Genomic DNA, 14359 nt, shown 5'->3' with positions numbered 1-14359 from the left:
TATTTGAATGGCTTAGTAGCCTAGAAGAGCAGAGATATATGATCTTATTAAAGTGTCTCTTTTTTCCCCCTAAACATTTTGGTGAATCTAAAAAGTCCCTCCTTCTTGGAGTTAGATGGTTAGAGGTGTTTACCTTCTTTAGGTGAACAAAACTCTATCAACTCTTTCTTTTATCATGTTAGATTGTTTCTTTTTATTTTATTGGGTGTTTACCTTCTCTTGGTAAACCTAATTTCATGCCCCTTTCTTATTGAAGTTAAATTTCATTATCTCTCTTTGTATATTATATTTTGTTGTATTTAGATCTCCTTTTGCATTATCTTCATATAGATTTCATTTCATGTATTTTCATTTTGAAAATACAAAAACATTGCATCTGGTTCATTCTTATAATTGATCTTCTTTATAGTTATTACATTTACTTTCAATAGGGTTGTTATCTTTAATTTCAAGTTATCTTCATGATCCTCAAAACATTCCATTTTATGCATATGATGATGCTTCAATATGTTCTTTTATTGAGGTTCATCTTCCTAAAAATAATGTTGATCAACCTTTGGATGATAATGATACTATTTGGGTTGAACCCTTAGCTAAGGACACAAATTAGTCCTTTCCTTATGAGGTCAATTTTACACACTATGATGATAGTATTAGTACTCCTAATGAGCAACTTCTTTCTTTGCATCCTATTGGTATTCCTTCTATAGATTAGGATTTAATGAGTTATGTTTATCCTTCTCCTAAGAGTACCTTAGTGATAGATGAGTACACATTTGATGCACCTTCTTATTCTTTGTACAACACATATTACTTCAATTTAAGTCTCATTAAAAATGATGATTCTTATGACATCATTTTCACTAGTTTTAACTTAGATCCTAAGGTTCCTAATCACATCAATTGTATGAGTAGTTTCTCAACTTTTAAAGATTGGAAAACCCTTGATTTTACATCAAAATTCTCCATTCTTGAGTTTGTTCACCCAATATCTTTATTTTATATTGAATGCTTCTATTTAAATTTTTATCTAATTAAACCTAAGAGGTCTTCTTTATCTATGCTTCATCCTTATTTTCAATTTATCTCTTGTATTATGTTTCATATGACTTACAATGTTGAATAGTATCTTTTTCATGATCATTTTACTTGATACAACCACATACCTATTATGTTTCTTTGAGCTATGTGACATTGTTAGCCTATCTTTTGGGGGCCTCTTTGTCCTTATCTTATGAGTAATATAATAGTCATCCCCCTTGACTCTTTACTTGGGGGGAAAGGCCCTATTTTATACTTGTAATATCATTGGATTCATTTTATCTCTTTTTTGACTTGTTTTCCTTCTATATGATGACATGTTTTCTTGTATTCATTAATTGAAATCACATATCTAGTATAAATCAAAACCACATAGGGAGGTACAGTGTAATTTTCTTCTAATATTTTGCAATACATCCAATATTCTTTATGATGTTTTATTCTCTTATTATTTTCTACTTTATCTTGCATGCATTTATTGTGTTACCTAGGGATTAACATCCTAAGTTCAATCTCATGTTTGTAAGTGCATCTTTATTATAACAAAATCATTCATTTATGACATGTATTAGATTTAATTTTTCTTTTTTCTCAAGGATTCATTATCCCACATTTTTCATGATAACTAAGTGTAGGTAATGTGGTATCCTTTATTTCTTTATTTCATTTTTCTATAGATTTACTTTATTTTATGGAAAATTCTAATCTTTGGCTATGAAAATAAATTACATGTAGGATAGTGTGTCTATTGCCTAGAAAATATGTTTGTATACCTTGGATTTTAATGTTTCTCATATAATAATCATCTATATTTTAGTTGATAAGAGATATATTTTCTAACAATTTATGTTGTTTAGAGTTAGTTATCCTATGGTGTTTCTCTCTTTAATCATTTACGGTGTTGTATTATTATATAATACTTCTTGGGGTTACAGGGTGTTTGCATTTTGTGCACAACTATCAGTTGTTTCTTATGATTCATCTTTATATCTTGCAAGATATTTCTATATAATATCACCATAGAATTTTTTTATTGGTTAATGCTTGCGAGGAAAGGTCTTTTGTACATTATTTATCCCTCTCTTTGATAAAAGGACCGACTTTCCTTAGTACACTAACATTTTTTTATTATATGACATTGTTTTCCTACAAGGAATCATGTCTTGATCATGACACTCTCTTATATAAGAGGTGAATGTACTTGATCATCACCTATTCTTTATTTGTAAAACTATGTTCATTATAAACATTTTGCCTTACTATGCATTCTAAGTTTTGTCATCCTTCTTCTAGGGATCCCTATTCCACCTATATATAGGGAGCTAAATAGGTGCATTCTTGTTCATCTTCTCCTCTTTTTCTTGAAGTTGTATCTTTTTTCATGACACTCCTCTTGAAGGTATATGTATTGTACAAAAAATCTCTTCCTTTCTAGGGTCTCTTCTCACTTGCGACACATCCTTTCATAATTTATCTATATTCTAAGCATATAAGAGCTAGTTATCTTTGCTAAGTTTATCATATAATTATTTACAAAGAATATCTCTATATTTATAGAAATAGTTATCCTAGATTCTTTTCCTTATGATTTATATGGCTGCATAGTCATCTTAAGGAGAGGGAATATATAGGCCCTCTTTGTACATAGTTTTCACTGGCAAGAAAAAATTGATTTGGAGTATGACTTGGAGTACTTTAGCCTTGTCCGATGGGTATGATTTCTAAGTCACCTCAAATATATGCATTGTAGCTTCATGTATCTTTTTTACACACAATAACATATGCTAAATCTCATATATATTAGTAATGCATGCACATTTGCTAAATCCTCTATGGGTATTAGCAATACTTCTCCATCCTGAGGAAATACACCTTTTTTTTTTTTGCTAAATCCTTTCTAGGGTAACACACACACACATTTACATTCCATGGTGATACTAGGAAATTTATCTATGGGTGGACATATAAAAACATACACATCCTAGCATAAGCTACCAACAGACACATATGATTGACTACTAGGAACACAAAACTACAAGACTATTTGAACCTAGTTTTTATTTTTTATTTTTGGGATTGACCATTAGGCACAAAAAACTATTATACCATTCAATCCTTCCCCTTTTTTATTTATATTAAGGAACACAAACCTTACTGGGAAATACAATCTCTCCCCCCCCCCCCCTCCTCTCTCTCTCTCTCTCTCTCTCTCTCTCTCTCTCACACACACACACACACACACACACACACACACACACACTGGTGGGAAAGAATCATGAGGGACACGATCCTTTTTTATACTCTTTCCTTTCCTATGTGATATCTTATGATTTATAATAGCCTTTATAATATGATATTAGTGGATGAGGTATTCTTCAAATGAGGTCATTTTCACTAGTCTATTTTGGCTTTAGTCTTTTGGTTTTGTTTTATCTTTGTTTCCCCTTTTCTTTTCCTCTTTTTTTTGTGTACTCTTACGCACGGGAATGGAGTTAGGATCCTATGATTTGGGGCCTATTTCCTTAATCTTAGTGATTTTCTACCTTGACATGGCATATTATTTCTTTTCTCCTTCCTTTATCGAGAGTATGACTAGCCTCATACTCCTGCTAAAGTGGGGGCTAAATGTACCATCTTAAAATGGATACACTTTATATTGAGACATTATAGACCCCCTTAGTGTGGTTTTGGTCTCTCTTTTTCCTCTCCCCTTCTATCTCATGCTTATTTTTCATCTCTCACTTTTTGGTATTGTCTTCTAGGTGTCACTTTACCACCCTTTTGACCATATCTCTTGATTAGACCATTATCTTCCAGTTTCACTTGCACCTCCTTTTAGCCCTTTCTAGGGCCTATCCATCCTAAACTCTAGGACCAAGTTGTCCTGGTCTAGACTAGACTAGGTTGAAAAAAATTGACCTAGTTTAGGACTTAGTCGACTTAAGTTGACCTCTTCCCTGGTGATTATGGGGTTTAGGGCCTAAAAGACCTTGAGTTTTCCAATTAATTAAATTTACTTTTTGGTGGGCTTGAGTTATTTTCTTTCCTAAAAAATATTATAAAAGGAGTCTTGGGGGCTTCACTTTCATATCTCATCTTGGTAATACATTCATATGCAAGAAAGAAAACAAGGCATTCTTCTTCAAGAAAACATCTTCAAGCATTCAACTCTAAGCACCTTCTTCTTGCATCAAGCTTCTTCCTTCAAGGTGGTAGTGGATTTTGGCTCTAAAGAAAAGATATATCATTCCAATAAATTCAAACACTTCCATTATTCATCTATTCCATCTATATATTATTATAAATTTTGATGGTACTGCTTGGGGGAGTATCCTAAGTATTGGAGAGTATTGAAAGGTTGCATTCATGACTATTTTTGAATTGATGTCAACATAGTAGTAAGTCTATGAAGACTAGCATAGTAGAAGAGAGATATCTTAGTTTTATGGACAATGTTTTGATTATCTGGTGATGTGTAGTCATGGACATGTTCAGTACTATGTCCTAATGATGTGGTTTGATGCACAACATGTAAGTTGTAGACATATGGAAATTGTACTTGATTTACTAAGAGCAACATAGAAATAGAGTACATGTAAAGTAGTTTGTGATGTTTGTTTGCTATCTTTCATCTAAGATGTAATAAAGAGATGTGCAGTCAATTGGTGATAGAGGAAATTCTATTGGTAATGTCAAAAATTGTGCAAGCCCTAGTATCACATGTGTAATGTTTTGTATAGACTGTAAGCCAACAATACTATTGTAATTGTGAATTAGCTAATTATCTTATTATAATTAATTAGGAAAGCCTCAAGGCCAACTCAAGGAATTATATTGAAGATATGGTATAAAGGAAAGATGTTTACCTTGTTTGTAAAGAATGGATTATTTGATCAAGGAAGTGTGAAAAGAAGCATAGTGCTTGGTAAATGTGTGTAAGAAATACAAGAGATTATTGGGTGCAAATTTAGTTACCTATTTACAAGATCAAAAGGAGCAGAAGTTTGGTTGATAGGACAAAGAAAGAGGAAGGAGAAATATAGTTCAACTCTATTATTCCACAAAGAATAATATATAGATTAATTGGATAGTGGGTTCATTGATCTTAACCGCGAAGATGTTTGGGCAATGGGTATAATTGTCTTACATAAATCCTAATAGTGTTACAATTCCTAATAGGGTTGGAATCTCCTAACAAGGATTCAAAGTCTCCTAATAGGGACTCAAAATGCACTGAAATGTATTTATATACTCCTAATAGGGTTCATCCTCTAACAAGGAAATTTAATAATAGTACATCATCTTGTGGGTACCATCCCCACTAGGGTTTTCCCTCTGATCAAGGGTTTCTCTAGTTAACATATCTAGTATTACTATGCATTAGTATCTTGTTGTGGATTTAGATTATATTTCTCATATAGTTAAAAAAATTTAAGGTTGATCATTGTGATAATAGTTCAATTTCTAATTCATCCCCTAGTTATATTGGTGGACTATATATTCTAACAGTACATACATTTCCATACATGAGATTTTGTCTTCTTTGATTTCCTTATGGTTTCTTTGAGTCAAGGATATTATGTTTACATACTTGATCATATATCAAAGTCAACTATATTTTCAAATTTAATTGTATCTTTCATTTGATATTATTTAGATCTACTATAGGCACACATTTCCTTTATCAATTACATTTTAATTTATGGTTAGTTCCTTAAACTAGGGCTTGACCAAGGCACACCCTCATCCAATGAAACAAAAAAAACCTTCATTCCTATGTGTAGAAGTAGGATAGCATAATTTTACATACAAATCTAAGAACTCTAGAAGATATTTCTAAGGAAGTTTGTTAGAATGTGTCCAAACCAACTTCATCTAAATACATCCTTCCACTAACTTGACCTAGTTCTTTTTACCTTCTTTCTGAATGATCTTTCAGTTTTTTTCCTTTCATCTTTTCATTTATGGAATCCGTAGTTGGATATGTAGAAATAGGTTTAGATCTATGAATTTTGGAGTTAAAATACATCTTCCTCTACATATTTCAAGGTGACTCTTTTATATTTTATTCCCCTTCACATCTATTGTAATCATGTTGATTGTATACACATAACATCTAGATCTACATTATTTAAGAAATTAGTTCAATTTTACATTAAAATTATCCTATAAAGGCCAACGAGTGTATTTCCTTGTATTGCATTCATTTTTATCATTTGAATTTGGTATTGGCATCCTCTTCCTTTGGGTTCTAGCTAATCTAATCTGGACTATAAGTGGAATCATATTTGGAAATTCCTCTCTTTCCCTCACATACATATTTGAATGGCTTAGTGGCCTAGAAGAGTGGAGACCTACATTCTTATTAAAGTGTCTCCCATTTCCCTCTAAACAGCATACATCAAGGATGCCTAAATAATAATAAGAGGATAAGAGGAGAGAGAATGTCAAGGAAAGATCTTGCAACTAGAAGACGACCATGTTGGAAAACTAGTAGATATGAATACATGGATATTGTCATTTATTGATAATATAGGAAGGTTAGGTTACATGGAATTAATAAAAATTTTGTAAAGGAGGGAAATGTTGTTATTATAAAAGTATGGAGGGAAAGAGAGCATGATAATATAGGAAACAAAGGGGACACAATGACAAGCATTGAATCCTCATTTTTAACCTAAATATCTATTATAGCTATAGGGGGAATACTTAACTAGTAAATCACCAAACCACAAATATGAAGAGCAACGGTCTACAAAATTAATATGAAGTATGTAAGGAACTATGAAACCTATATCCATGTTTATAATAGTTTACATTAAAATATGGATGTTCACCATGAGTTTGAGAATAGACTATTAAGGGTTATAAAAAAAATTTACTATGTTTTGAATGGATTAATAGAAGAAGTGATTTGTAAGGATCTAAATGTTAGCCCTGACTAATAATGCAATTATTCATGCTATGCATGTGTGTAAAAGAGTTATATCAATTTTTATGTTGTCATTGATGTCAAATTCTTAGTTGGCTAGACATTATGCTAACTTAGTATAGTGCTATATCACGTTGATTGATCAAGAGGATTTGAAGCAAGTATGTTCAAGGTAGAGTTGATAAGTATGGTATACAATGAGTACTTGAAGGATTTGAATAGTTATAATGTAATATTGATTTGATTATTTTATAATCATGTAATATTGTAATGAATTGAGTTATAGAAGCTTAACTGAGTGACAAGGTTAAAGAAGAAATACCATATTCATTGAGTGACTATAGTGTTCAATGAGAAAATAATAAAGAGAGAAGGAAATTTAGTATTACTTGAGAAAATCTAGTATTATCTAAGTACTATATTACTTGAGTGAAATGTTATGTTCACGGAGTAGTAGCTAGAAGAAAAAGTTGAAAGAAATATAGTCTTAGGCTGATTTTTGATGAAAAAGTGAAATGTTCAAGATGTTGCAAGACATGAGGCAAGGTTTGTTGCAAGATCCATGATTAGAAAAATTCAATAAAGATCTAATGATGGATATTAAAGAAAGATAAGGATGAGCACAAAGTTCAATGAAAAGTTCTTTTTTTATGTTGTTAAGCACACAGAATTTGAGGTCAACAATTATGATTAAGTGAAAAAAGATTGAAGAATGTGAAAGCACAAAAATGACTATTTAAGAGAATGTTCAAGATAGTTTTTGATTGATGATTCTATTAATGTTACTAATTATATTTCTAGTTGGAAGATGATTAAGTGATGATAAGGTTTCTATGGATGTGAAGCTGAAGGCAAAAGAAGATAGTTGAGTCAAGTGAACCAACCTGAGTTGAAGAAGGGGAAAGAGAAGGAGTAAATCAGAAAAATTGTGTGAATAGAGAGAAAAGAGATCAAAGTGGAAGATTAGACTTAGAAAATAATAGAAAGGAGATCTAGATAAGGAAGTAGTGCTAGACCTAAACATCTCATTTTTACACTATTACTTTCTAATCACTATAGCAAAAAATCTTGTAGATTGAGTAGACCTAACAAATCTATGAAATCTTATATGAAATCATTGATTAGTGGTGTATGGATAATAGAGTAGGGAGAAGTGATAATTTGAATGGGGCTTTAGGTAGGAACCTAGAGAACATGGGCATCAAAGACCATCTTCCAGGTGCTAGCAAGAAAAGGGGGGGTAAGATGCTAATGCATCCAAGGATGGGGACCCATAGGTGTTGCAGCCTCATCCAAGTGAGAAGATTCTTCCTCCCCCTTGGTTGGAGGGTCTTCTGGGGCTAGGGGTCAAAGGTCAAATCTTTTTGGGGTCAAACTGATAAGTAAGTCAACCTTTCCTGAAATTATTGATAAATTTGATAAGGAGAAGGGCATTTTTGCACTAGAAGTCCTCGAGGAAATCATAGATCATAATATCCTTAGTATGGCATCTACTCTAGTGGGAAAATTCATCAGTCCATGGCCAAACATTGACCTATTGAGGGTCTTCACAAGGAACAAATAGGATCTAAAGGGGCATGTTGAGGTGACTGATATGGAAAAAGGGTTCATGTCATTTGAGTTCTCTTACTCAGAGGACTATGCTAAAATCTTGTGTGCAAGAAACTAGTCTCTAGGGATATCTACTCTGATCCTGCAGAAATGGACCTCTAACCTAGATCTGAACAATGATTTCCTTTCTTAGGTCCCAGTTTGGATTAGACTACCTAAACTTCCTCTTGAATATTGGCATGAGGATGTTTTCGATGGTATTGCATGATCATTTGGAGAACTCCTTTCTATTGATCCTATCACAATAGCTAATAAGAGGCTTACTTTTGCAAGGATTTGTGTTGGCATGATAGAAGGCTAGGACATGCCCCAAGTCATTGAACTCCAATCCCGTTTGGAAACTAGAATCTAATAGATCGACTATGAAAGTGTCCCTTTTGCATGTTTCCACTAAAAAAAGGTAGGCCATAAAGCTAACACCTACCCATTATTTAAAGGCAAAGGAAAGGAGGGGAGATACTACCAATGCACCCAAAAAGGAATTGAAGAAGAAAAAACTTTAGATAAGAAAGAAGGGGAGATAGTGGGGAAAGCTAATACTAATATGGTAATAGATCCTCAAGCTATGGTCTTAGCTCCCCAAGAGGTGGATGTAGTCTTAGAAAAAGATATGAAGGAAAAACTTGATGACATGGAATGCCTTCCTCACTTACCAGAAGAGGAAGGTAAGGGGATGACCCAAGAGCCTAAGAAGATACATGAGGTCATGATTTCTACTAATCTAGAACTTGAGTTATCCTTTGTCCCAGACTCTCTAGAGGAGCCTATGGTAGCTGATCCTCCTCTATCCCAAGACTCCAACACAAGCTTGGTCAATAGGGTTACCCCTAAGACTGTGAACAGAATCATTGAGTGACTCTCAACCATGTCACAGGACACCTAGCCAAACTAGAGGCTTTGTTTGATAATTGTAAGAATGCTAATGAAGCTCCCTAGTCTTTGGTCAGAAATTAAAAGAAGAAGAATAGTCATGACCCTTCTCCTGCTTCTCCAGCTACAACAAGGAGCAAAGTAAAAGATGATCTTGGCCTTATCTCCAATCAGTCGGGTAGAAAAAGCAAGAACCAACTAAGAAAGGAGGAAATGAGAAGAAGTTTAATGGATGGAATGTAGCATACCATCCAAGAATCATGTTCATCAGTCAAAGCATGAAGATTCTATCTTGGAACATCTGTGGACTCAATGGTAGCCACAAACAAGAGATTGTAAGGAATATGATTAGGGACCAAAGGCCTGATTTTTTTTCGTTCAAGAAACTAAAATGAGAAAGGAAAGCTTGGGGAGCATTAAATTTAGCAACATCATGAGTAGTGTTGTTTCTGACTCAAAGGGTGTGTCGGGGGGCCTACTGATCTTATACAATAAAAAGCATTTTAAATTTGAACTAGAATATAATGAAGGTAACATTCTCTTTTGTGGAGTCTATCATATGCATTCTAATGAAAGCTGGTTTTTGCTGAATTTATATGCTCCTAACAATAAAAGAGAAAGAAATAACTATTGGTCTAAAGTAGGAGAGCTAGTGCAGTCCAATAAATTAAGGAAGGGCATAATAATGGGATATTTCAATACTTTGATTGTGGATGAGGAGAAGTTGGGAGGCTTGGCACCAGATGGGGAGAGTAAGAAAGACCTCTCTAGTTTTATTAATGGTTTGGCTTTTCTGGATTTGGATCTCTTGGGAGGTGTTTTGACTTGGTCAAAAAAAAGATTAGGTCAAGAGTGTATTTAGGTAAGATTGGACAGAGCCTTAATATCTCTTGAGTGGTTGCAATCTTTCTCTTATAATCTATCTCTGCTACCTAGAGTTGTCTCTGATCACTCTCCTATTTCCCTTTCAGTTGTTCTTATTGAACAAAGAAGGAACTTCCCTTTTAGGTTTGGAAAAATGTGGACTTCCTACCCAGAGCTTCTATAAAAAGTGAAATTCTGGTGGGGGATTGATGTGGAAGGAACTACTATGTTTAGAGTTACTAGGAAATTGAGCAATGTGAAGAGGATGATTAAAATTTGGAATAAGATAAACTTTGGTCATATCTTTCATGATAAGGAGGATCTATCAAACAAACTAACCTCAATTGAAGACAATATCTAGCAGGAAGGCTATAATGAGATGAATAGGGAGGTTGAGCTGACTATTCTTTTAGATTTGCACAATATCATTAATAAGGAGGAAAAATTCCAGAGACAAAGATCAAGGATAAATTGGCTCAAGGATGGAGATTAGAACACGAAGTTTTTTCACCTCTCCATTCTTAAGCATAGAGCTAATAATAGAATCTTTGAAATCAAGAGGGGGCAGGTTTTGCTAACTAAAGATAATGATATCTTTGCTGAGGCAGTGTCATTTTTCTCTTCTCTTCTATCATGGGACCCCTTGTTATCGAGGGCGGATTAGGAGGACATTGTTTCTTGTATCCCTTAGATAATCCAACCCCACCACAAAAAAATAATTTGGGCTATTCCTAATGCACTAGAAGTAAAAGAAGCTCTTTTTTCCTTGCTTGTTAACAAATCTCTAGGTCTGGATGGGTTTCCTACCTTCTTTTTTCAAATGTATTGGCAGGTGGTAATGGTAGATGTGGTGAAGGCTATTCAGGAGTTCTTTGGTGTGAGAAGTATTCTCAAGGAGATTAATTCCATGTTCTTGGTCCTCATTCCTAAATCTTCGAGGGCTAACTCTTCGAACAAATTTAGACCTATTAGTCTATGCAACTCTTTTTATAAGATCATCTCAAAGGTGCTTACTTCTAGAATGCTCAAAATTTTCCCTCTAATTATTTCTCAATTGCAAACTGGTTTTTTCCCTGGAAGAAAGATTTTAGATTCAATTATGATGGTTCATGAAGTTATTCATTCTTTGGAAGCTATTAAATGTGAAGATATGTTGCTAAAACTAGATCTCTCTAAAGCCTATGATTGGGTTGACTGGTCTTTTCTTGGATTAGTTCTTTAGCCTTTGGATTTGATCAAAAAGTCTGTAAGATTATCTCTCAACTTGTTTCTACCTCTTCTCTTGTTGTTTTGATCAATGGAGCTCCCTTAGACTTCTTTAAACCTTCTAGAGGTCTTAGATAGGGAGACCCCCTCTTGCATATTCTTTTCATTATTTTGGTTAAATGTATTGGTAGGCTTATTGATCACAATAAGAAAGATGGAAGTCTCAGGGGGATCTAACCTTTGTCTAAATGTAAGCCTTTCTCCCACCAGCAATTTGTGGATGACACAATAATGGGGGGGAGGCCTCTGTTAGGGAGGCTAAGGCTATGAAGGAGATTCTTGATACTTACACTAGAGGGTCTGGTCAGCTGATCAATTGGGAAAAGAGCTTGATTTTCTTTCTTAATACCCCTAAAGTCAGGCAAAGAAAAATTGCTAGGATTCTTGGCTATGGAGTGGGAAAGCTTCCCTCTACCTATCTTGGGCTCCCTTTGGGATCTTCTCCCACAGACTCCTTCTAGAATGGGATTTTGGATAGATTAAGTAGAAAGTTGGTTGGGTGGAAAGGTGCTTTGCTCAACTAGGCAGGAAAATGTCAGTTGGTCAAATCTATTCTATTAAACTTGCCTATGTATGCTTTGAGCTTGTATGAAATTCTTGGGAGATTTGCAAATAATATGAAAAAATTCAAAGAGACTTTCTATGGACTAGCCTTAAAGGGAGAAAAGGGTATCCTCTGGTTGCTTGGAAGAATGTGTGTCTTCCAAAGAGGCATGGTGGCCTTGGCATAAGAATTTTAACCCATCTCAATAAGGCTCTTCTAATCAAGAAAATATGGCACATCTTCAACAGCACTAGTGAATGGAGGGATATCCTAGTTAATAATATATCAAAAGACCTTCTCTTCATTTCATTTTAAACAATGAGGATATTCCAAAAGGATCGATTATTTGGAATGGTATCCTGAAGGCCATGGACCTAGCAAAGGCTAAGGTTTTTTGGAAACTGGGTAATGGAGAAGATATTCAGTTCTAGTATGATAGTTGGTTATTTCAAGGTCCCCTTATTAACAATCCTACCTATGAAATATGGTTGAATGAATGTATGCAAAAATTTGGGTTTAAATTTAGCAATTATAGGATTGGCCAGGGATGGAGAGATCTCTCCCTCATATCTAAAGATTTGAAACCGATTATGTTAATTTTAAACTCTATGGTTCTCAATAATAAAAGAGATGAAATGATTTGGGGGGATAATCCTAACGGTAGTTAATCTGTTGCTTCACGCTATAACTCTCTTTGGTGTAGGAGGGAGAAACTCCTTTGGCCGAATGCCTAGCTTCTTGGTCTCACTCCCAAGATCAACATCTTTTATTGGCTGGCCCTTTAGAATAAAATCCTCACTCAAGAAAATCTTGAAAAGAGACGATATGTCATGCCTAATAGATGTCCTCTTTGTAAAAACTAGTTGGAGTCAGTAAACCATCTTTCATTCATTGTGTTTACTCTAGGGAGGTTTGGGAGTTCATAAAATAGGATTTTGAGATTTGCTAGTGCGTGCCGAATAATCTCCTGGATTTCTTTAGTCAATGGAAAAGTCTATTTAAATCTTCTATTTTGCAGGAATTAAGTACTTGGTTTTTGCCTCACTTTTCTCGGAGTATTTAGAAGGAAAGGAACAATAGAATTTTTAGGGATAGGGAGGAGCTGGCTCTTGTTCTTGGGAGGAAGATTTATAAAAACATTAAGGAAAACTACCAAGTCAAGAAGGGGGAGAGTTTGAAGTTAGTAGTAGAAAGACTGAAGAGGAAAAAGACAGGAAGCTAAAAAGACAAAAAGATAGATGGCTTCTTCCCCCAAAGGGATGACACAAAGCCAACTTTGATGGTGCCTCAAAATGAAATCCTAGACCCTTGAGAAGGGGTGGAATAATAAGAAATAATTTTGGTGAGGGAGTCATGGCTTTTTCTCTTCTATTGAGAACCCAAACTAATCATTTTGTGGAAGCCAGAGCTGCATGCCATGTGGTTAAACTGGCTTTTGAAGTTAGAATAACTAAGCTTGTTAGAAGGGGATTCCAATAACATAATTAATTGTATCAATGGAAAATCTCATCCTTCTTGGTCGATTGCCAATATAATTGAAGAGACACATGACACCCTTCCTAAATTTGAGACTGTCCACATCAGACATGCTTTCAGAGAAGCAAATCCAATAGTGGATTGGTTTACCAATAGAGGTGTGGGAACTAACAAGTTGATTACATGGCAATCAGGAATAGATATTTTGGTGGAAGCCAAGACCCTTATCGACCTGGAAAAAATTTGAGGGTGTACGGTGGAGATCTAATGGTAATAATGAATATTAAAGGAATATGGGATATGAGTATGAGTCATAACGGCCTTTTTGGTTTATGAAAGTAGTTAAGGCTATCATTGTCTTTTTGACACATTTTGTGGGTCAAAATTGTCATTTACTACTTGTGTTTTAGTAAGGTGAATTATCTTGGCATATATCAAAGAAACAATGCCAAAATTTTGTCTATGAAGAAGTTGTAGAGCCTGGAGTTTATTAGAATTGTTGGAGTTAATACTGAAGAGATGGTGGGAGAATGCTACAGAAAGGAGCCAGTGGGGATCTAGAGAAATGGAGGAATAGGGGAAAAGTATGGAAAAAGTTGGAAAAGGGAGGGGTTGCTAGTTACATTGCCAAACTTCATGGTTTTGATTCTAAGGTCAAGAATAGTATGGTGAATTTGTGGAAAGATGGCAAGGTGAAAGTGAATGGTGTCTCTTTCTTCATCACTGAGGAGGTTGTCACTGTAGTCACCAAGATT

This window comes from Cupressus sempervirens, chromosome 3, assembly GCF_028749045.1.
Source record: "Cupressus sempervirens isolate cs-2001-9-10 chromosome 3, ASM2874904v1, whole genome shotgun sequence".
NCBI classification, from domain to species: Eukaryota; Viridiplantae; Streptophyta; class Pinopsida; order Cupressales; family Cupressaceae; genus Cupressus; species Cupressus sempervirens.
The sequence above is the reverse complement of the archived record's forward strand: the minus strand, read 5'-3'. Positions refer to the sequence as shown.